Raw genomic sequence first — 23,540 nt, forward strand, 5'->3', positions numbered from 1 at the left:
TTAGAGGTGTGCCCTGAATTAGAGCGTTGTCCCCTATGGACGGTATGTCCTTTGGTAGTGCAACCAATCCTTTGTGTAAAATGGATGTGATAACACGTGGGGTGCAAGGCAGGGGTGAGGACTAGCATGTGTAGCACGTCTGGCACAGCCCGCTCTCCTCCCACCTCCTCCTCTCTCTCCCAGGAGACACTCCTGCCTCATCATCACTATGCTTACACACTGACACACATGTGGACACGTGTGCCACAGCACATACGCATTCAAGGGACACACATGGTCCCATGTCCACATGCATGCATGCGCTCAGACACACACATACTTATGCACACACACACGCAGCCATACACACACGCTCACACAATGCCACATTCACACAATGCACATCTGAACACACACATGCAAGCTGTAGTCCCCCCGCACCGATCTGTTCACTTCTTCATGCATGTGGTGGTGCATTTTCACATCTGTGTGCCTTTGAAGGGATGCTTCTCTCACCGAGAAAATATCTTTGGCTCTTCACCCTGTACACTCCTCCTCATCTTGTATGATCCATGTCAAATGTCGCAGCTTCTGTGAAGCATTTCCTGGCTTTCCTAGACAGAACCATTAGCTCCTTCTTCATTTCCTTGGGAACTATGAGCAGCCGAGGGAGCATGTCATACTCTTTGTATCCTCCACATCTGACATGGACTTGGCTGTCCCGAAATGATTGCTGAAAAATGCAAAGGTGGGTTTGAACCTTACTCTGTCCAGTTCCTCAGTCTGGGATCCCCTTAAAGAGGTCCGGGGGCCAATTGCCAGGAAGAAGTGCAGTTCAGAAGCAGTTGGAAGGACAGGTAGCTTGCAGGCTGCAGACTCAAAGGCTGCTACGGGTGGCAGGAGAGCAGGAGAGACAGAAGAAAGACACTCTGTGCCCAGAATACCATCAGCCTAGCCTTGCCTGGAGCCAAGGGCACCGTGTGGGGTAGGGGAGATGGGTGAGGGAGGAAGAGGGGACAGGAGGGAGAGGGGCAGGGGAGAGTGGGAGGGGGAGAAAGAGAAAGGGAGAAAGGGAGAACCGGTTGGAAGTGTGTTAGGTGTACCTCCATAAATAAAGGGATGACGGAAGAAGACCGTCCCCTGTAGGTGGAGGAAACTGGCAGGTGACCCTGTCAGGCAGGGAAGGGTAGAGTGAAAAACTGGAAAGTCACATTAGAGGTTCTTAAATTTTTTGGTCTCAGGCTCTCTTCATGCTCATAAAAATTAATGGCAATTGCAAAAAAATTTAGTTTCTGTGGGTTATATCAACAACATTTACGATATTATAAATCAGAAATGAGAAATTATATATACACTTATTCGTGAACTTATTAAAAATAAAACAAGCTGTGAACATAATGACATTTAAAATACCTATATTTCCCAATGCAAAAACTTAGAACAAAAAATGAGAAGAGTGGCATTGTTTTCTATCTTTGCAACTTTCTCTAATGTCAAGCTGGAGAGAAGACCGCTGGGTTTCTCATCTCTACTTCTGCATTCAGTCGAGGAGATCAATAGAATCAAGCTCACATCTTCATTTTCATCATTCATTTGACAATCATTTCAGAAGCTCTACTCAATGTGTGGCTACATCACACATCTGGTTGCCTTTAGGAAGTTCCTCTGTATGCTCAGGCAGGAATGAGAGTAAAGAAACCAACTATACCTTAGTATGAATAAGGAAAGAGTTTGGACTTCGCAGACTGGGTCTGTGGGAACTCCCAGTACCATGCTTTGAGAAGTATTGGATGAAATCATATAAAAGTCCTGGTGTTCACTTGTTTCCTTTTTCTTTAAAATTTTTTTTAAAGTTTATTTATTTACTTTTGAGAGAGAGAGAGCATCAGCAGGGGAAGGGATGAGAGAGAGAGAGAGAGAGAGAGAGAGGATCCCAAGCATGGTCTGCACTGTGTGCATGGAGCCCAATGCAGGGCTCGAACTCACTAACTGCAAGATCATGACCTGAGCCGAAACCAAGAGTCGGACGCTTAACTAACTGAGCCACCCAAGTGCCCCAACTGTTTACTTTTTTAAGTGGAGCTTTACCATATGTCTTAGTGTGATAGAGGGACAGGAAGAGCTGCCAACACCTCCTGAGCTTGGCTGCTCCCTGCCTGTGGGCCTCATGGAACTTTGGGCATGGCAAGCATCTGGGCGCATGGCGATGGGAGGTGGAGAGCAGCAGGGGGAAAGGTCAGGGCCCTGAGTGGGCAGCAGGAGATGAGCTTGAACTCTGAGGTCCAGGCGGGGCTGTGCATCCTTGGGTGAGCCCCTGCCCCTACAATAGATCTCGCTTCCCTGGTCTGGAGTACGAGGTTGGGTAGATTGCCAAGGTCCTTCTGGTGTCATGGATGCTGAGTCTCTGATCCTGAGTCTTACATGATTCCCTGGCCTACTGCTGTGGAGAGGAGCTTCCCCGTGCAGGAGACTGACCCTCAGCAGTGAGGGCCGGTGGGCAGCTTCCTGACCCCACCGTTCAGAGGCTTCATATAATAACTTGCATGGTTCTCTCTTTCATTACAAAGGTAGTACAAATTCATTAAAATAGAAAGATAAGAAAAGCACAAAAAGCACATGCAGTCCTTTCCCCGGAGATCAACCACTGCTAACATTATGCTGAGTATCTATTCAGTTGTTTGTCTATGCATATAGTTCATGCTTTATCTTTGCTGCATTATTTCTTCTTAAATACAACTTTATCATGTGATTTCCAGCAATCTAATACAGACTGAACTCTTTATTCTGGCATTCAGAGCTCTCTCTTTTCAGACTTATCTTCTGCTCTTTTTCTGTCTGTGTCCTCCCACTTTTGCCTCTCCTCGAATACACCATGAGCATGTCCCCTCCACACTTAGTACTCCATCTCTAAATTGAATCTATTCTGCAAGACTCAGACTTGCTCATTCCTCACCTTGCTTCCTTGATGACTCTAAAGTATTCTTCAAGAATCTGACCCAGTGTCACTTATGAAGTCTTACCTTAGCCTCAGGCTCTTTGTCCCTCCCTTCTCTGAGCTCCCACAGCTATCGTACAGGCCTTAATTGGCACTTTTCTCACTGGGTTGTAATTGTTTACATGCCTCTTATTACCACCTGGTTCTGGAGTATTGCACACTGATTATTTGTTAACTGGGTGGGAACCCCTGTGTATGGCAGGTCTGAGGCTGTTATGGACTCTATCACCCAGTGTATGTATGTTGTGGGTTACTTGGGTGTCCTGCTGGACCGTGAACCTGCTGCAGGCAGGGTGCTCACAGGATTGTCCCACTCCTACCTGCGGGGCTGAGAAGGGCTCCTCTTGGTGAGCCTGGGGCGGCTTTGGCGGCAGGCAGAATTTCTGACCACAAGATGGCAGTGTTGTCTCAGTTACTGGGGAATGGCCAGGGCCGTGACTCCCACCCTGGCCCGGTAATGGCAATGCTGGAGGAACTAAGAGTTCCCTTCCCAAGCTTTGGCCTGATCTGGAGTAAAGTGAACTATGGTCTGAAGGTGGAAGTCTGTCAAGGGGAAGGCACTATACAGGGGCAAGCTAGTGAGTGGTCTCGGGCTGCGTTTGATGTGGGAGATGGGTTAGTGAAGTTGGAACAGGGGTAGAAGGCCACCTATTATCCTGCCCTGTGTACAGTTGAGAGCGCTATAGGGTCAGAAAGGGTCATTCAGTGACTTGGCAGAGCTAGATTTAAACAAAATGTGAGTGCATGTGTATACTCTTTCCCCGTCTTCAAATCTGGAAGGCAGCAGAGAAGGAGCTCCCGGAATTCACTGAATCTACAAAGACAACTTGTATTTTGCGGGGAGCTCAAGGGGCCGATGGGCTCAGCCCTGAGCTTGAGTGACACACAGAGTCAGTGTGTCCCAGGGGGCTGCCCTGCGCAGTCTCCCTACCACTGCCTGGTGGATGAAGGAGCTTCTGAGTTTTACCTTTAGCCTGGAATATGGAAAGGGTACTGGGCAGCAAATCAGGAGGGCTGGCTCTGTCCTGTCTCTGTTCCCTGATGCTTAAAAACTTTGGTGAGGGGCACTTAGGTGGCTCAGTCGGTTAAGCATCTGACTTTGGCTCAGGTCATGATCTCACGGTTCATGGGTTTGAGTCCCACATTGGGTGAGCTCAAGCCCCCCTTCGGGTGAGCACAGCCCTGCTTCTGGTCAAAACATGAGCCCCGCATTGGGCGTACCCCTTTTCTCATTCTCTCCTCTCTCTCTCTCTTTCTGACTCGTGGGATTCTCTCTCTCTCTCTCTCTCTCTCTCTCTCTCTCTCTCTCTCTCCCAGCACCCCAAGCACTTCTTCCCTTTCTCTCTCAAAAGCAAAAACAAAAACAAAAACAACTTTGGTGAGACACCTGCTTCTTCAAGCCTCTAAGCCTCGGACTTGCTTCCCCCACCCCCACCCCCCACCCAGCTCCCAGCTCCCTAGAGGAGCTGCCTGCCCTTCAGGCACTTCAGGCTGCTAACATTGCCAGTGATTAGACAGCCGCCTTCCCACTGTCTCTTCGCACACTGCCTAGACACAAACATTTTAGTGGCCAAAAGCAGCATGTTTTCTAATTGATGTTCTGCTATTCAGTAAATAGTAGGTAAAGTTAGGATTATTCCAAAGCTATTTCAAAAGGTATTCTTATTTTGGATGGAAAAAAGTAATTTCCAGTAAATCTGTTAATTTATCTTGACTTCATTCTCTTGCTAACATTTGACGACCTGGATGTTCTCCCTAGGCCTTTCCAATTCCATTCTGGATCTTAATGAGAAGCTTTCTAGAAAGCCCAGCACCTCCAGGTCTTACAAATCCTGTGATTTTGTGCAGCCACTGTTGAAAATATCTTCATAATAAAATCCAAGTTGATTGTGTTATTTAATATCTTTTAAAGGCATCGCAGATTACTTATTGATTTTTAAAATTAAAATTAAGAGGAAAAAGAAACCCACACAATTGTTTGTAATTCACCAGATGTTAGGATCTGGGATCCGCTGAAGCAAGAGTCTCATTTTAAAATGTTGAAAACATATTTCAATGCAAAATCAATAGAATACATGACAGTAATGAAAAGATGAATAATGATCAGAAACAGCCCTTTAACCCCTGAGTCAATGTTATACAAAAACAGTGAAAGCATCCAAAATTTTACTTGCCCATAAGGTTAGGGCTGGGACTGGGAATGGGTAGGACAGGGATGGCCAAAGGAAGATGGAATACCTTCCGTGCTAGGCACTGTGTTGGGCACTCGGGGCACCCAACTCTTTATGATGTTTGCCGTGGTACTATCTGGTCTTATCTCTATTGCTGCTGGAGTAACTCATATTATTATCATTCCCATTTTTCAAATGCTCTCCTAGTAATCCATTTGATTCTTACAGTAGCCTATGAAGACATAGCTATACTATTATCAGTATTTCCACTCCACAGAGGGGGAAACTGCAGCTCGGAGAAGTTAAGTAACTTGTTTAAGTTTGCACAGCTATTAAGCAATGGGCCAGGACTTGAACCTGGGGAGTCCAGTTCTATATATGTTACACGCCACTCTCCTATGCTGAATAGTATGAGTTGATCACCTCTGTGGAAGAAAAGTCCCCATCCGATCCACCATTTGGAGTACAACCAAGTACATACTTGGGTTCTGAGGAGTGGAGATTTCCCAGAAGCATTTCTGTTTTCTACCAGGTCCCTAATGGTTGAGGAGGAGCTGTGTTACTCTGTTCACGTGAGGTAAATAGATCCTGGCCTGAAAAAGTGACAGGGCAAAGATTGAAATGAACTTGGTGGGTCCTCTGAATGCAAGATGGCACGTGTGGCAGGAGCGCAGAGGTGAGGGACTGAACTGAAGGAGCAGTAGGAAGGGAGGGTATATGTGGTCCTATGGTTGGGATTCTTTTCAGAGCGTGATGCTGTTTAATCTGGGAAATGACATGACCTGATTTCTGTTTTCCAGCTTATCATTTTGACTGTTGTGTGGAGTGTGGATTATGGAATACAGCAAGAGAAGACCTAATGGGGTTGATGTGGGTGGTCTTGGGGAAGACTATTGTGTTATTTCCTGCGGGAGATAAGGAGCCTACACCACAGTGTTAGCATGACCAGATTCTTAGTTTTGAAACTTCACTTTGGTACCTGAGGGTGGAGGCCTGGGGAGGAGTGAGGCTGGAGTTAAGGAATTACTTAGGAGTTCAGAGGGTGACTTCACAGTAAGTGTGGGGAGAAAGGAATAGATTAGAATGATATTTGGGGCTTTAAAGGAAATAATTCACAAGCTGCTCCTATGGACACTTTTGTTATCAGAGGGAGCCTCATTTCTATAGGCAAAGCCCAGCCACAGGTGTGACTAACCTCTCTTCCAGACCTGGTTCTCCCTGGTTCTTCCCTCTCTCTGTCCAGTCTGCCTGCCCCTCTGTGTCGAGTGGAAGGTACCCTCGAGGGAATACGAGGGGAGGTTGGGTCAGCACCCCATTAGAGGACACCCTTTCTGCTATTCCAGGCCTCTCCTGAGGCCTTGGAGGGCCATGCAGAGGTTAAGGCACAGTTTGGCAAGAACTTATCCCCGTGTAATGATCTTACAGGCACTTCCTATGGTAGCAGTGGCTGAATGTGTTGGGTAACCCATGAGTGATAAGGGAGAAGAGGGGCCCAGACATTTTAAGTCCATTCCTCCTGGAGCCATGCTGTTTTAGGGCCCCACAGTCAGTCAACAGTGGGGTGGGCATTCTCTTCCAGGTCTCTGTCTCTCAAGCCCATGCTTCACCACCACTCCGACCAGAAGACCGGGACCAAGCCCTCCATGGGGAGAAGTGGGGGTGGCTGCTTACAATTCCATTTTGCAGTAAACTGTCAACCCTGAAATCCCAGGGGCTCATTCAGGCAGGTTCCCGCATACCTCCTCCTTGAGTTTTCCTTCTGATGGGAGTTTTCAAACATGAGTCTTAGGTCAGGAAGTGCTATTTCCCCATTCCAGAGCAAGATGAGCATGCCGTGGTGAGCTCAGCAGCTCTCTGCAGGCATGAAAATGCCAGGACTTGAGAAGCACAGGAGAGCCTGGAACAGTTCTAATAAGTAACAAGGAAAATTAATTGTATTTCCAAGTTCGAGTCTCTCTGGGTAATCACTCACAGTGTTACAACCTCCAAGATCAAAGGGTGACTCTTTGGATCTGGGTTGCAAACTAGTTACTGCACTTTGCAAGCTGACTACTTCCCAGTCCTGTCGTGAGATGGGGCAGGTGTGCCAGGACACCTGGCCGCAGAAGAATGACACAAAAGGCCAGTAAGGCAAGAGGCGCAGCTTTAAAACTGATTGGTGGGGAGAAGGAGGGTTTGAGAGTGACATGGGACACCATCGCTGAGCACAGAAAAATCCCAAGAAGCGAGGTGGTTTTCAGGAACATTGAGCGTGGAAGCTGTTGTCTTATATCAGAGGTGGCGCGTCAACAGCCCTGGTCCTCTACCCCGATGTAGCAGCCAAGAGGAGAAGGTGTTCTGTCTCTGGTATTTGCAGAGTGATTTGGAAGGAAGTGTTGTTCCTGAAGTTCCAGTAATTGCAGGCATCTGTCACTAACAAATGGAAAATGGAAATAGCTCAAGAAATAGACTTCCACAAGAAATAGACTTCCACTTGCTGCACATAGTGCTTGCAAGGCTAAACTTGAAGCAATTTTAAACAGTTTGAAGAATCTCCTCAATGAGTATATTGACCCTGATAGAGGGGAGAGACCGATTCAGTATAGATCAGTGTGTGTGTGTGTGTGTGTGTGTGTGTGTGTGAGAGAGAGAGAGAGAGAGAGAGAGAGAAAGAGAGAGAAAGGGGATGGGGAATATTCTTGTGGTCCAGGCCATGCCAAGTATGTTAAAACTTATGTAGCGTGATGCTCATTTGACCATCAAGGAATCTGATGCCCGGAGAAGTTAGTGGATCTGTCCTGTCACAGTGGTTTGAATCCATGTCTGTACAGTCTAAGCCTCCCTGCCCATTCATGGGTGGGGCAGCTCAGAGGTGAGTGTTGGTGGGGCAAGCCGACCAGAAAGTGAGAGCATGAGTGGAACAGGAGCGTTGCTCAGCTTCTCCTGGCCTACTGTGATTGACACCATTAAGCACATCAGCAAGTATCAGCCTTTCTCAAACTGTGTCTGTAATTTATTACCATGTAACTAGTGGTCAATGAAATGTTAACATGTGTCCTATGAAAGGTTTCTGTGTTCAAAGAAATTTGGGTTAAAAAAATGGCCCTTTAATGGAAAGACCATTCAAAGCCTAAGGCTCTTATGCACTGTGAACAAGAGAGAGTATGTTCTGTTTGCCAAATTTATTTGATCTCGGGAGCTCTCCTTGTTTTGGATGGTCTCTATTTCTATAGCTGTATTCATTATTAGTCTCCTTCATTTGGTAAATTGTATATGTAGTTCATTCCTGGGAGAGAGGTTAGGTCTTTTAATCTTTTCCTTGAAATGTTCTGTGTTACGAGAACTTCTATATATTTTACAGCTCATAACTTTGTTGGGGTACGTGGAGAACAAAAAGGAGAGGTCAGGGGCAAGGGTCTAGACCCTCAGGGTCAGCAGATCTGGCTCAATGGGAGGAGTTACACAGCCTGGAGAAAGAGTGGGTTATGCAGAGAAAATGGTGAAGTGGGTGGCTGTCCACACAAGGGCGATGTGAAAAGGCAAGCCAGAGACACGAGACTCTTGCAGCAAAGCAGAGTCGAGATGGAAGAGGAGAAAAAAGACAAAAGGTGAAAGTGCTGTTCCATGAGCGTGCTTGGCCCTGTGAAGGGGGGGTGGGTGGTGGTGGTGGTACAGTGCCTGTATGGACTCTCACTGCCAAGCATCACTTAGGCTGTCACCACTGAGACTGAGGCAGAAATAAGCCGGGCGGGAGAGGCAGTGGAACAGATTTGCATTCAACTCCTGCTCCCTGGTTCCTGGTTTGTGGCTTAGAGTAAGTGCCTTCAACTCTGTCTCATCTCTTGACCACTCAGAGCAGGTAGGAGGTTTAATGAGATAATGAGAGCAAGCCTTCCCCGTCATTGTGGACACACCCAAGGCACGATCCTCAGCCTCTTACTCTTACCTTGGTGTGGGTCTCAGAGTCCCTTTATCTGTCTTGGATTTCACCTTCCACCCATCTGACTTCATCTTCCCCTCCACGTGTCTTCCTTTCCCTATATTGGGCTCAGGGCGGTTCTCCCTCGGGGATTCTGGACAAAGAGTTTCCCAATAACTGGGGCTTTGCTGCTCTGAGAACTGACTGACCCCCAGCCTGGAGATGGAATCTAAAATTGGAAGCTGGATGAGCGGAGCAGCTCCCCACACCTAATGACCCTGTCTCCTGGTGGCCGTCTCGGACTGAGAGATCCCTCTGGGGATCGATGGCTGCCTGTTCACTCTATTTCTGTATGTCGCATTAAATCTCTGCCAAACAGATTTAAAAAGAATTCTTAACTCCAATATGATGGGCCTGTTGGCAGTGTGAGATTAAGAGATTTTTTAATGGTGTGTTTTTTTTCTTTGCCACTTGACTCTATTCATTACATATTCTTTTTCGAAACGTGAATCCAAACTTCCATTGTATACTTTTTTTCCTGCCATTATTGTACATGATGATCTCTGTCTATTACATCTGAAAGAAAGAACACTGGAAGGTCTGAAATGGCTGTTGTCAGCTTTCAGAATTCCAGACAGATGACTTCAATCTATCTGAAGGAACAATGGATTATTTAGGAGAGTTGCTAAGATGCTAACCTTGCAGAACATTGTGCTTTGAAAAGTGTTGAATGAGTAAATTTAGAAAATTTACTATTTCCCCTCTGATTTGTAAATGTAATAGAAGTTCATTGTAACAACTAGAAATGCAGAAAACTATCATCAAAATTAAAATTATAGCATATTCTTTCATTTTCTAAGTCTCTCTCTCATAAACTAATTAGTGATCATACTGCATGCATGGGTTGTCTTCATTTATTTAATACTGTATTATGAAGAATTTCTTACCTCATTAAATAATCTTCCATTCATGATTTTAATAGCTACTTTGCTATGTAGATGTGCCACAGATTATTTAGCCTATCTCTTATTGCTACATTCCCCTATTGTTGGGTATTTAGGTTGCTGCTAATTATTTTTTGAATGATAAATATCGCCATGATGAACATCGTTGTACAAATATCTCTGTGTGCATCTCTAATTTCCTTAGAGTTATTTCTGAAAAAGCATGCCCTAACGAAAGACCCTGGATCTGTGATTCCAAATGGACTTCTGGAACCACAGAACCAATTTGCATTCTCATCAGAGACTGAGGGCCATTCTGCTGCACTTCACTGACCTAGGTACAAAACAACCCAGCACAAAGCAAAAGCAAACGAAGCAACATTGCCGATTTACTATGTGAACGATATCATCTCATCATTGTGTTATGTTACATTTCTTTGAATTCACAGGAGGTCGACTGTTTTATCTACTATTTTCAGTAGCCCCTTCATCTGTGGTTTCGCTCTCCTCAGTTTCAGTTACGCTCCGTCAACCGCAGTCTGCAAGTTGATCCTCCTGATGAATCAATCACATCGCCAGAAGGTCAGTAGTATCTTAACACTACGTCACAGACCCATGTCATTCAGCTCACTTCATCTTGTCATGTAGGCATTTTATCATTTCACATCGTCACAGGAAGGGTGAGTACAGTACGGTAAGATATTTTGAGAGAGAGAGGAGACAGACCACGTTCACGTAACTTTTTTTATAGTATATTGTTAAAACTTTTCTATTTTATTGTTGGTCGTTGTGTTAGTATCTTACTGTGCCTCATTTATAAATTGAACTTTATCATAGATACCTATGTGTAGGGAACCATCTGTGAATTTGGGTATCCATTGGGGGTCTTCGAATATATCTCTATGGATAAGGGAGGGACTAACTGTATTTTCCACTGCTTTTCTTATTTTATGAATTGACTTAGGTTCTTTCCGCATTTGTCTATTGGAGCATTTGCCGACCTATGGGAGCTCTCTCTCACTCTGTTATATATGAAACGTACTAACTCTTGATCTAGTGTGTAGTGTAGGTTACCCATATCTTTCCTATTTTGTTAGAGGTCTTTTAATTTTGTTCATGGTATTTTTAGATGTACAGATGTTTAAAACTCCTATGTGGTAAAATCAATCAGACTTTCCATTCATTGTTACTTCATTTGCTCTTATGATTACAAAGACCTTCCTTATTCTAACATCAGATAACTATTCACTTCTATTTTCTTCAATGATTTAATTTTTTAGATTTAGCTGATTAATTGTTTGGAATTTATTTTAGTGTGTGGTATGAGGTAGGAGTCTAATTTATTTATGAGGAATCTAATTTATTACTTTTAAATGTTTAAATAATTTTCTCATTATTTATGAAATAGAACTCTTGCTTTGTGCTGGCTGTCTGGTTCCAAATCTCCCTCTTATATAAACAGTATTTATAAACATTTGGGTCATTTTCTGAGTTTGTCAGTTTTTCCCCTCATTAATAACTTAATTCTTCACTAGTGCCACAGTTTTGTGAGTGGAAATACATACCTCTCTTCTTTAAGAAATGTTTCTTTCTTTAATATAATAAAATATATTTATTTTGGCGAGATACTAAAAAGCTTCGTTGCAATTTTGATTAGCATCCCATTAAAATTAAAAATAATTTTGCCCTTTGGGGCTCCTGGCTGGCTCGGTTAGAAGAACACGTGACTCTTGATCTGAGGAATGAGTTCAAGCCCCACCTTGGGTGTAGAGATTACTAAAAATAATAGTAATAATAGTACATTTTAAAAAAATCTTGCAATTTTACTTTTAATTCTTCATGTATGTTTATGATATAGCTTTCTTTTATTTTTACAAATATATTTATAAATTTCTCCATATTTGGTTAATCAAATATCAAGTGTTTTACACTGTTTGTTATGATTATGAAAGAATTTTTTTTCCACATTAAATTATTAGGTGTTTTCCCCTGGTTAAAAACCTAATGGCTTATGCATATTTGTTTGTAATAATCTGTCTTACTGAGCTCTCTTATTGGTTCTAATAGGTTTTTGTTGATCTTTGAAAATAATAAAAATTATGTATATGTTTATATATTTATCAATGATGCTTTATTTAATTTTTGTTTTTACTTATTATATTTATTTTTATTTTATTTTTTCCTTTTTCTTATTCTGCTGAATACAAATTCCTAAACAGTGGCAAAATAATGGTGATCATGGCAAACATTCTTTTCTTGCTACTGAATCTAATGGAAATTCTTTTAAATTGACTCATAAAGAGGGGCGCCTGAGTGGCTCAGTTGGTTGTGTCCGACTTCGGCTTAGGTCATGATCTTGGGATTCATGGGTTTGAGCCCTGGAGCCTACTTCGGATTCTGTGTCTCCCTCGCTGTCTGCCCCTCCTCACTCACGCTCTGTCTCTCTCTGTCTCAAAAATAAATAAACAGTAAAAAAATTTAAAAAATAAAATAAAATAAATTGAATCATAAGGAACAGTGCCTGGTGTTGACTTAACATACTTATTATCATTTTTGACACATTAAAGAAATATGCTCTAATTTTTGATTTTACTAAGAGGGTATCCACACCGCACCCGCAGCATAAACAAGATATTAATTTAATCAAACACTTTTCCTACTTCTGTCTAGGTAATAATGTAGATTTTAGAAAATAACTTATTAATGTGCCACAGTATTTTAATAAGTTTCCAAATATTAAACATTCCTTGTCTTCATGGATGCTTCTTTACATAGTTATGTTGTATATTTATTTGAATATTTTGTGGATTTAATTTCACAGATAATTGCATTTCAATATATATTAAACAATTTTTTTAAAGTTTATTTTTGAGAGAGAAAGAGAGAGACAGAGCATGAATGGGGGAGGGGCAGAGAGAGTGGGAGACACAGGATCCAAAGCAGGCTCCAGGCTGTGAGCTGTCAACCCAGAGCCATTGAGGGGCTCGAACTCTTGAACCTCGAGATCACAATCTGAGCCGAAGTCAGGTGTTTAACCAACTAAGCCACCCAGGTGCCCTTAAATATATATATATTATATAATATATATATAATATAATATAATATAATATAATATAATATAATATATAAAGATTATTTTTGAGAGAGAGAGAGAGAGAGCAGAGAGGGGAACAGAGGATCCAAAGCAGGCTCCACATGGACAGCATTGAGCCTGATGTGGGGATGGAACCCATGAACCATGAGACCATGACTTGAGCTGAAGTCTGATGCTCAACCAACTGAGCCACCCAGGTGCCCCTGCATTTATATTTGTAATTGATTTATGCTTTTCCTTTACTTTGTGCTCTTTTTCCAGGCATTTAGAAAGTAGTTGAAGTATCTCTTAAGAGATTTGAAGGAACTCACTTGGAAAATTATCTGTGCCATGATCTGTTTTGGACTTAATTCTTTGACAATTCTTTGATGTTTTCAAATTTTTTCCTGTCTGAAAATTTTCAAAGTTCTCATATAATTTTGGGTTAGTTTTGATAATTTGTATCTGTTTATTAAAGTGTCCCATTCCTTTAAGATTTTAAATCCATGTATGTGGACTTTAAAAGTATATATATATATATATATGTATGTATATATACATATATATATATATATATATATATATATATATAGTATTTATTTTGAGAAAGAGAGACAGAAGGAGAGGGAGAGAGAGAATCCCAAGCAGGCTCCACACTGTCAGCATAGAGCTCAACATGGGGCCCCAACCCAGGAACCATGAGATCATGATCTGGCCACCTAACTTACTGAGCCACCCAGGTGCCCCTATCCCTTCTTTTATAAAGCAGTAAATTTGAATGATAGATTTGACCACATTCCTTGTGTATGTATGTGTAGTAATATTCTCCATTGTATTGTTTTAAAAAAATAGCTTATACTGGGGATTTTGATTTTCTTTTTGACCCCATATAATTATTTCAAAAAGTTCTTTTTAAAATGATCAAGTCTTTTGTTTCTTTTTATTTTTTGGTTTTTTTTCAAACATTTTTAACATTTATTTTTGAGAGAGAGAGAGAGAGAGAGAGAGAGAGAGAGAGAACATGCACGCAGAAGTGGGGCAGGAGCAGAGAGAGGGGATAGAGGATCCGAAGGAGGCTCGGCACTGTGAGCAGTGAGCCTGATGCGGGTTTGAACTCACAGGCTGAGAGATCATGACCTGAGCTGAAATCAAGAGTTGGCTGCTTAACTGACTGAGCCACCCAAGCACCCCTTTCTTTTTGTTTTTATTTAAAAAAATTTTTTTTAACGTTTTATTTATTTTTGAGACAGAGAGAGACAGAGCATGAACAGGGGAGGGGCAGAGAGAGAGGGAGACACAGAATCGGAAGCAGGCTTCAGACTCCGAGCCATCAGCCCAGAGCCCGATGCGGGGCTTGAACTCTCGGACCGCGAGATCGTGACCCGAGCTGAAGTCAGAGGCTTAACCGACTGAGCCACCCAGGCGCCCCATCTTTTTGTTTTTAAAAGGAATACTATTAATTTTCAGTTCCTTCTTTTGTGGCTAGGGTATGTGGTCTATAAATTTTTATTCTTTAGCATTTATTGAAATTTCATTTGTGGTCTTAAAAGTATGAAGGATTGTCAGTAGGGAAAAAAATAAATCAATGTAGCTAGTAAATCATTAAATTATTTAGGCCCTTGAGAACCAATAATATCAGAAGTGGTTTGTACATATTTCAGAGTATATGCAGGTTTTAGAAAGTAAATAATAAAATTTATTTGTTTTTATTTTAATAAAACAAATTAAGTTTTATTAATGTTTACTGTACTCTTGATATGGCCACTCTGATTGTGGTAGATTGATTATAAGAATAGTCCAACTCTTCACCCCTCCCTACATCCACACCGCTGGTACTCTTCTACTCTGATTCTGAGCTCAGCCATATGACTTGCTTTACCCAATGGGATGGAAGCAAGCATAATGTAAGCAGAATCTTTTAGGACTGGATTTGCTCACTCTTGCTCTCTGGGCATGACCGTTAGCATACCTGCTGGAAGATGAGAAGTGGAAAAGATCCAAGCTGTTCCAGCAATCCCAGCCACCCTAGACCAGCTGACAGTCAGCCAACCTTCAGACACTAGAGCAAGCCCAGCCAAGATCAGCAGAACCCCCTAGCTGAGCCATAGCTGATCTCAGAGGCATGAAGTAGTGAGCCCAGCAGCAAATCAGCTGAGGCTCTCAGATCTCTGAGTGAAAAAGTGTTTGTTGTTGTATGTCATTAGGGTTTTGTTACATAGTTTTATTTGGGCCATAGATAATTGATGCCAGAAAGTTACCTGCCATGTGTTATAAGTAAGTTTTCCTAAAATATCTGTGGACATTTCCAAACAGGAGCATTGATGGCATCTTCAACCTGTTTTTATTAGCTTTTAGCATATTGTAATGCATTACGATTTACCTGTTTCCAGCTAGGTAGGTTTAAAGATAATTTTCTAGTTTCAACAAAACTAATTCTCCGCCCCCCCCAAATGGAAAGTGGATTATTATGTTTCTTGCAAAGTAACACTAATACAAGTAAACAAGAGCAAAAAATGAACCAAACTTCCAAAGTGGTTGAGCAACATTTCTTTTACTCCTACTATAAGTCTTCATCAGTCACACCAAGAGGTCAAAGCAACCATGATGTAATCAGATCTTGCAAGAAGTCTAAATATATACTAGACTGTGAAATGCTATCTACAAGTCATGTGAAGCCCTCCCAGTAGCAAGGCATTTAAAACTAAGCATTCAGAGCCTGAAAACAAGTGTCTGTATTTTTAAGCCATATTTAAGTTATACGATATTCAATCCAAATGTATTAAAACACGTAAAATCTGTTTTGAGATTTCTGTTTGAAAGACAAGAAGCCACACGTCACAGGGTATACACTTGTTCTTCCTTTCTGGGTAAAAGCCACTGAGATTATACCCAGGAAACCACATCACAACAATGTAAAAGTATTTTCCTTTATTAGCAAAACATGTTTAAAAACAGGTAAATCCATTGTTATACATCTGAAAAAACAAGGTTTAGCACAAATTGTTCGGTATGGGAGGTTTTATAAATACAGTTGGATGAAAGTACAGATGTCTTGGTTGAGAATGTCTCCAAGATGATCTTTCAGTAATTAAATGCACAAAGCACATTGTGCATGTACGGTGAGCCAGTCTAGTACATTCTTTCAGTGTGCTAGAAAAGAGTTTTTCAACAGTACATTACTTCTTTAATAACAATTTTTAAAACCCCACTGTTTTATGGTGGAGAGGAATGGAAAGCAGAGTGTGTGTAGTTACAGATGGAATGGCTGATTCTACTGGAATAAAATAGGTCCTAGGGTGAGTCACGGATTGCATCCTTCGTGAAATTTATCCATTGTCTCCATCATGGATCAGGAAATACACCAAACTGAAGCCAGAGGTGTTTTTGATATAGCTTACAACAAAAGTGGGAGAATCTTTATAACATACTCAGAAGAGAAGGGCCGTGACCATGGGTATTATTTGTCCCTCACAGAGGAGAGGTGGTTATCTCATGGTAAAATGTGTCAAAGATTCATCAAATTTAAAGATAGAGTGAAACACATTTTTTCTCATGCAGAAAGATAAGCATTCTAAAATTTGATGATTTGTTTTCCCTCTGGTGACCAGGCAGACATTTTTGAAGAAACTAACCCATTTAATGTGTCCGTTCAAGGTTGAGGTGATGTTTTAACAAGTTGAGAAACAGGTTTTTGACAGAAACGTGTGCTAAGGAAAGAGCATTTTGAAAGCAGGTGTCTGGAATGTTTCATCCTTATGTGATTTTGTAGCTGAAGACAATATGTGTCACATGTAATACTTCTCAAATATGCATACCCAGAAACCTCAGAATTCAAAAAAAATCTAACTTGCTTTAAAAATCATTCAAAGAATTTTGTTGTTTTTGAGTTTACTTGGTTAAAATAAAACAAACTGCACCTTCCAAATATTTGACATGAATAACTGATTGACAGCTGAGATAATGGAAATTTACTAACAGAATTTTAGCGAAAAAAAACACACCCCTTTGCATAATAGATTCAAAGAGTGAGGGCAACGTTTGGTTTAATTCTTTGATGTAGTTCTGTGGGCTTTTGTAAGTAGCATTTTGACCATGGAAGCCATTAAAATTAAATACTGACATACACTGAATTTAGAACCTGACTTTTGAATCAGTGTCATGGTGATTTTTAAAAACAACGAAACATGTTCGACCCCATTGCCTTCTCAAGGCTATGTTTTTCAAATGCAAGGTCTTGTGGAATGCTGGTAGATGCAGGATGGATGGTCCAAACTGCCTTTTCAATATCTTTTATTGTCCCTGACCATACACACTGTGGAGACAGTTTGAAAACCACTACTTTAAGCCATATTTGTTTCATTTCTATTTTGTCTTCTAGAGACTCTAAGTCATATAGGACCTAATATAATGTAATACAGTGTTTTTTGTTTTGGGGTTTTTTTTGACATCTTTTATTTCCAACAGATTTTACTTCTTTATATTTAATTCTGTGTTACCTGGCATATAAACTGTTTTTCTTTTTATATCACAATGTCATTGTAGTATGTACCTTCACCAAAAGTAATACAATCCTATTTGTTCAGTTTAACACTTTTTTGTTGGTTTGAAATTTACATTGTCTCATATGAGCACTGTGGCTCTACTTTTGTTGTCTGGTTTACCTTTGTTCAGTCTTTCACAATTAAACTTTCTGTGTTACTTTGTTTTAGATTTTCGAAGATAGGGTGTAGGTGCACTTTCATTTTGATATGAATTAGGTAGTCGTTTTGTTTTACAAGGGTATTTAACTGATTTACAGTTATTGTCAAACTGCCATTTTAATCTCATTTCTTCATCTTGTTTTTTGTTTTGCCAAAAACTTACTCATATCGCTGATGTGGAGAACAAAGACGAAAGAAAAATTTTAAACTTCCCTACAATTTACAGCCCATTGACAAGTCCTTGAGACAGACAGAGTGACCTTCTTCCAGGAACTCAACTGCTTTGATATTAATACTTTGCTAAGGGCAAAAAGCAACCTTAGCTTGACCTTATCATAACCTCCAGGATCCTGTAAGTCTTCTTTAATATACAAAAAAATCCCTTTGAAAACTTTCTTTATCTCTACCCCCCAAGGTATATGTTAGCAATCATCCTCTAAGCATATGGCCCATTGATGTACACCTGAAGGGTCTCATGACTAAGGTTTTACTACACAGTAGTAAATGACCTTATCCTAACAACAGCTAGCCCCTCAATGTCCTGGAAATCTTGCTTCCAAATTCCTTAGGAACTTATGCTATCCCTAACCCCCTCCCAATTTAAAAGTATATGATCAGGGGCACCTGGGTGGCTCAGTCGGCTAGGCGGCCGACTTCGGCTCAGGTCATGATCTCACGGTCTGTGAGTTTGAGCCCCGCGTCAGGCTCTGTGCTGACAGCTCAGAGCCTGGAGCCTGTTTCGGATTCTGTGTCTCCCTCTCTCTGACCCTCCCCCGTTCATGCTCTGTCTCTCTCTGTCTCAAAAATAAATAAACGTTAAAAAAAAATTAAAAAAAAAAAAAGTATATGATCAGCCACTCCTCACAACCTCAGTGCAGCTCTTTCTGTCCACAGGTCCTGTCTCTGTGCTTTAATAAAATCACCCTTTTTGCACCAAAGATGCCTCAAGAATTCTTTCTTGACCATTCACTCCCAAACCCCAACATTTAATATCAGCTTCCGTCAAAAATTCAGAAGTAAAACCAGTTGATCATTGAAGTAGTAATTAGTAAAATTTATTGTGCACACCGCAAAAAGACAGTTTGCAGACCAGGAGTACTCAAACCAAAACATGAAGTGGGGCTCAGGGGTATATTGTTATAAGAAGCTTATTTGGTGAGAAAGCACTGACTGTTTATTCTTCACAAAGGTTGTAATATTAGAATTTTCTTAAGCGATAAATAATTGGTCAGTGGTTACTTCATATCAACCTTGGGGGACAGATCAAGTTTTGCTTATGATTTCTGGAAGCAAAAGCAAGCAATGACCTAGGTCAAGTTAGTCTTGCAAAATAAGCTGACTTCAGCTCTGTTTGTATGACTAACCTGGTTTTGTCTGCTCAAGGAATTTTCAAGGCTCGTCTCTAGTTTGGTTTTCGTTTCAAGAATTCCCTCCCTTTTGGTCATTCCCTCAGCAGGTTGAGAGTATGACCAACTGGTATCACGTTATTCTCCTTACCACTGTTGATGTAATCAGTCCAAAGAATCATATATCTGCTGTTTCCATTAGTTGAGTAGTCAGGCCAGAGGGCCATGTAGTCACCGTCTTCATCATTTGTGTAGTTATTGTTGATTCCATCCAGTTGCCTAATCCTTTGTGAATACCATGTAGCATGTGAGTGGGGACTGACAGGCGTTTAAAACCTGAGAGAGTATACCATACGCTAGTGAGATTAATATGATTACTATAGGGAGAACAATAGCCACAGACTGAGAAATTCCCCAGAGCTGAGACTGTAGACACCGAGATTTAACCAGTTAAATAACTCAAATGGATTATAGGCATAACACGATGTCTCGGCAAACACATATCCTCATGATTACTTAGGACAGGATGAATATGAGGATGTTTTATTTCAGGAGGCAGTGTTGCAGGTGAATTTTCACCTGCTTTAGGTGTCATTCTGATATGAGCAATCAGGTAATTTAATGAGAGGCATTTCTATGGAAACAGAAGAAAAACAAAGGTTAATAGTTTAAGCAAATTATAAATTCAGTTTCTGAGTTTGGAGAGCAGCCAGTTGAGAAGATTTCTAGATGTCGGGTTCTAAGCATCTTTAGATGGAGTGAAGGCAGGCAGCGGCAATCTGACACATTCCTGGTTTGCAGTGTGAATGTCTCTGGTGAGCTCTGAGTGGCTGCATAGCAGTAGGCATGGAGATTGTCCACACATGAGCTGTTGTGCTGATTTCTTTGAAGTGTATATCAAGTTATCCAGCTTTAGTTGCATGGCTTCCAGAAAAGGGCAGTTTTAGTTGTATAGTGATTGCAAGCCAAAAGAGTGAGAGAAAATGGAAAATGTTAGTTTGGAGAGTTCTAGCCAAATGTTGGAGAAAACTTTGAAGAATTCAGGATCTAGTCCAGTTTATAGGTGGAAAACAAAATCTCAAAGACAATTAACAACACAGGAATCTGGTATCTACAAAGGTTCATGACTGAAACATAATTTTTCTCTTTATAATCATCCCCATTTCTATGAAAAGAAACCACAGTAAGACTAATTTGTTTGCAAATTAAGTCTCGTTTTAATAAACTTGGCCTGGATATTTATAGAGGTGCAGCAAGAATAGTGATTGACCATATAGGCTGTTTTAAATCTGCTTTGGGGCGCCTGGGTGGCTTAGTTGGTTAAGTATAGGCTGTTTTAAATCTGCTTTGGGGCGCCTGGGTGGCTTAGTTGGTTAAGCGTCCGACTTCAGCTCAGGTTAAGATTTCACAGTTCATGAGTTTAAGCCTTGCATGGGGCTCTGTGCTGACAGCTCAGAGCCTGGAGCCTGCTTCAGATTCTGTGTCTCCCTCCTCTCTCTGCCCCTCCTCCGCTTGCGCTCTCTCTCTCAAAAATAAATAAACACTAAGATATTAAAAACAAGTATATCTGTTTTGCTGGGACTTTTTCATAAGGAATTTCAGATTGGACTTTCAAAACCCTCTTGAAGGTAGGAAGCCAAGCCTAGGATTTACCCAGTTGGTCCCTTTACAAGGAGAAAAGATTCTTACTGAACTTATGCAAATTAATACATTGTCATGAAAAACAAGAGTATTCAGTAAGAGTTTCCAAATTCTGCAGGGGTCAGATAGGGAGCAAAAGATAAATGTTTCAACCTTTGTTGCAAATACGTACCGTCAAATTGGTCTAAGTTATTGATTAAAATAGATGAAAAAAATAATTCTTTATATCTGGAAAACAAAACAAAGAATTAGCAATAGTTTTTTTGTGTGTGTGTTTTTTGTTTTGTTTTGTTTGTTTTGTTTGCTTGTTTTCCCCTCCTTCAGAGTTTCTTATCCTCATGGAGCTCAGTACAGATCTGTGGAAAGGTTCTCATCACAGAGAACTGGCAATTGTTTTAAATGAAGTAATAAAAATTATAATCATCTTCATCAGTTCATTCAGTGTTACACACTTAATTATTGTTTTGCTTCATCTTGGGTTAGCAGCTTTATGAATCAATCAGTTTTCCATTGAAGTTTTAAAGTTCTTACTCAGTTTAATGTTATAGTCTTAAAGTCACCAGAGACCTGCATTTTAAATTACTTGTTAGGGTCCTTTCTGTGAATCTCTTTGAGGATAAAACACTTTTGTTTGTAATTGATCAGAATGCTGTTAGAGAAGAATTGAGAGTAAAAAATAATTGTGAATGACAAAAACCTTAAAAATAGCCATGGTTAAAGATCCAAACCAAGATGCAATTGACTTAGTTATCCATTCAACCAAAGTGACAATTAAAAGACTTCAAAGGCAAGTAAAACCTTGGCTCTAATAGAGATGACTCCGTTATTTTTTGAAGTAACCAAAGACTTGAAAGAGACAATGTAGGGGCGCCTGGGTGGCTCAGTCGGTTGAGCGTCCGACTTCGACTCAGGTCACGATCTCGCGGTCAGTGAGTTCGAGCCCCGCGTCGGGCTTGGGGTGATGGCTCAGAGCCTGGAGCCTGCTTCCCATTCTGTGTCTCCCTTTCTCTCTGCCCCTACCCCGTTCATGCCTTGTCTCTCTCTGTCTCAAAAATAAATAAACGTTAAAGAAAAAAAATTAAAAAAATAAAATAAAAAAGAAAGAGACAATGTAAAGCACAGGAAATAATTTCATAAGACACAGAATCTTTATTTCCTAGGCAGATTACACTATAGGTAAAGAAACTTTCTTTATAATTCCTTATAAAAAGCAAACCACCAATCTAAAAAACTAAAACACACATCCTTTTAACAGAGAGAAAACCAAGTTCTAACACTGCATCAGTATACTTTTGATATTAAAATTGTCTCTTTTTAAAAAATAAATCCATTCCAACTTAGCTTCACCACGCATAAAATTCCTTTCAGAAGATTCATTTTCCATAAACCTTTTACAACTTCCTATATCCATTTAGGTTTTGTCCTTTTTCCTTTCTTAATTTCAAACAATCATTTATATCTTTCCTTACCCAACCCCCCTCCTCCCACACCATATTCTATTTTCCTTACTTAGTTTTCATACAGAGTCATTTTTTAACCCTTTTTTTTAGACCTAGTAGTTTTATTTTTACATATCAGTTATAAATTTTTACTATTGGTAATCTTTGCTTTCCAGTGAAAACTAGGAATTAGGCAATAGTGAACTATCATATTTAGTATCCTGTAGTAGATTAGCAATTTTAAATATATTTCATAATTCCTAGAAGTATTTTCTTCCTTGTAGTAAGTATTTCAGTGTGGCACAGAACATGTTTATCAATACTCAAATACCTTTTGTCTCTGTAAAAAATTAAAAAGCCCAAAGTAGATAAACTTATGCTTAGCATTTAATGTTTATTTTGTTTGGAGATGATTTAGAAATTCAATGAATATCCATGGACTTCGTGTAAACTTTTATCTTACTTACATTTATTTAAATTACTTTCTTTAAACAAGTACCAGCACCTGCTTACTCACCAGCCTGAGTCATTGGCGGGTTTCTTTGGATCTCACTTCTGATCCTGTGGAATGTCAAAAGTTCAGAAATAACAGAAGTGAAACAGATGAATCACCAAAGCAGTAATTAGTAAAAGTGTATTGTGCTCACCCAACAAGACAGTTGGCAGAATGGAAGCACTTAAACCAAAATATGAAGCGAGGCTCAGGGGTGCATTGTTATAAAGAAGCGTATGTAGCGAGAAAGCAGTGACTATTCTTCATGGTGATTGGTTAGAATATTGGAATTTCTTTAAATGATAGGGAATTGGTCAGTGGTTCCTTCATATAACCTTGGGAAGCAGTTCAAGTTTTGCTTATGATTTCTAGAAGCAAAAGCAAGAAGTGACCCGGGTCAAGTTAGTCTTAACAAAATAAGCTGACTTCAGCTTTGTTTACCCGACCAAACTGGTTTTATCTGCTCAAGGAATTTTCAAGGTTGGTCTCAGCTTGTTTTTGATTTTAACACTCCTATTTCCAATCCTTCCGATCCTATGTGTACTGTTTTATTTAAAATTTTCTTTCTCTTATAATGATTCATACAACATGGTTTAAATTCTATGAATAACTACAAGTAATTAAAAATACCTCATTATTAGGGGAGTCTGGGTGGTTCAGTTGGTAAAGCTCTGCTCATGATCTCACAGTTGTAAGTTTGAGCCCTGCATTGGGCTCTGTGCTGACAGCTCGGAGCCTGGAGCCTGTTTCAGATTCTGTCTCCCTCTCTTTAAGCCCCTCGCCTGCTCACTCTGTCTGTCTCTCTCTCTCAAAAATGAATAAACATTTTAAAAAAGATTATCATTATTAGTTTTGTTAATT

General features: G+C 40.5%; 1 long non-coding RNA gene across 2 annotated transcripts; it reads right to left on the reverse strand.

Moving 5' to 3' along the window:
• Positions 1 to 19,633: 19,633 nt before the first annotated feature.
• LOC122231837 lies at positions 19,634 to 22,912 on the reverse strand. 2 transcript variants are annotated; one of them, XR_006209092.1, is made up of 4 exons: positions 22,834 to 22,912; positions 22,704 to 22,747; positions 20,920 to 20,975; positions 19,634 to 20,030 (listed from the first exon to the last, which is right to left on the reverse strand). It is a non-coding gene; the product is annotated as an uncharacterized LOC122231837 (long non-coding RNA). The 2 variants fall into 2 exon arrangements; XR_006209091.1 differs by lacking the exon at positions 19,634 to 20,030 and having other exon boundaries at positions 20,601 to 20,975.
• Between the last annotated feature and the right edge of the window lie 628 nt (positions 22,913 to 23,540).

Source organism: Panthera tigris, chromosome D2 (assembly GCF_018350195.1).
Source record: "Panthera tigris isolate Pti1 chromosome D2, P.tigris_Pti1_mat1.1, whole genome shotgun sequence".
NCBI lineage: Eukaryota > Metazoa > Chordata > Mammalia > Carnivora > Felidae > Panthera > Panthera tigris.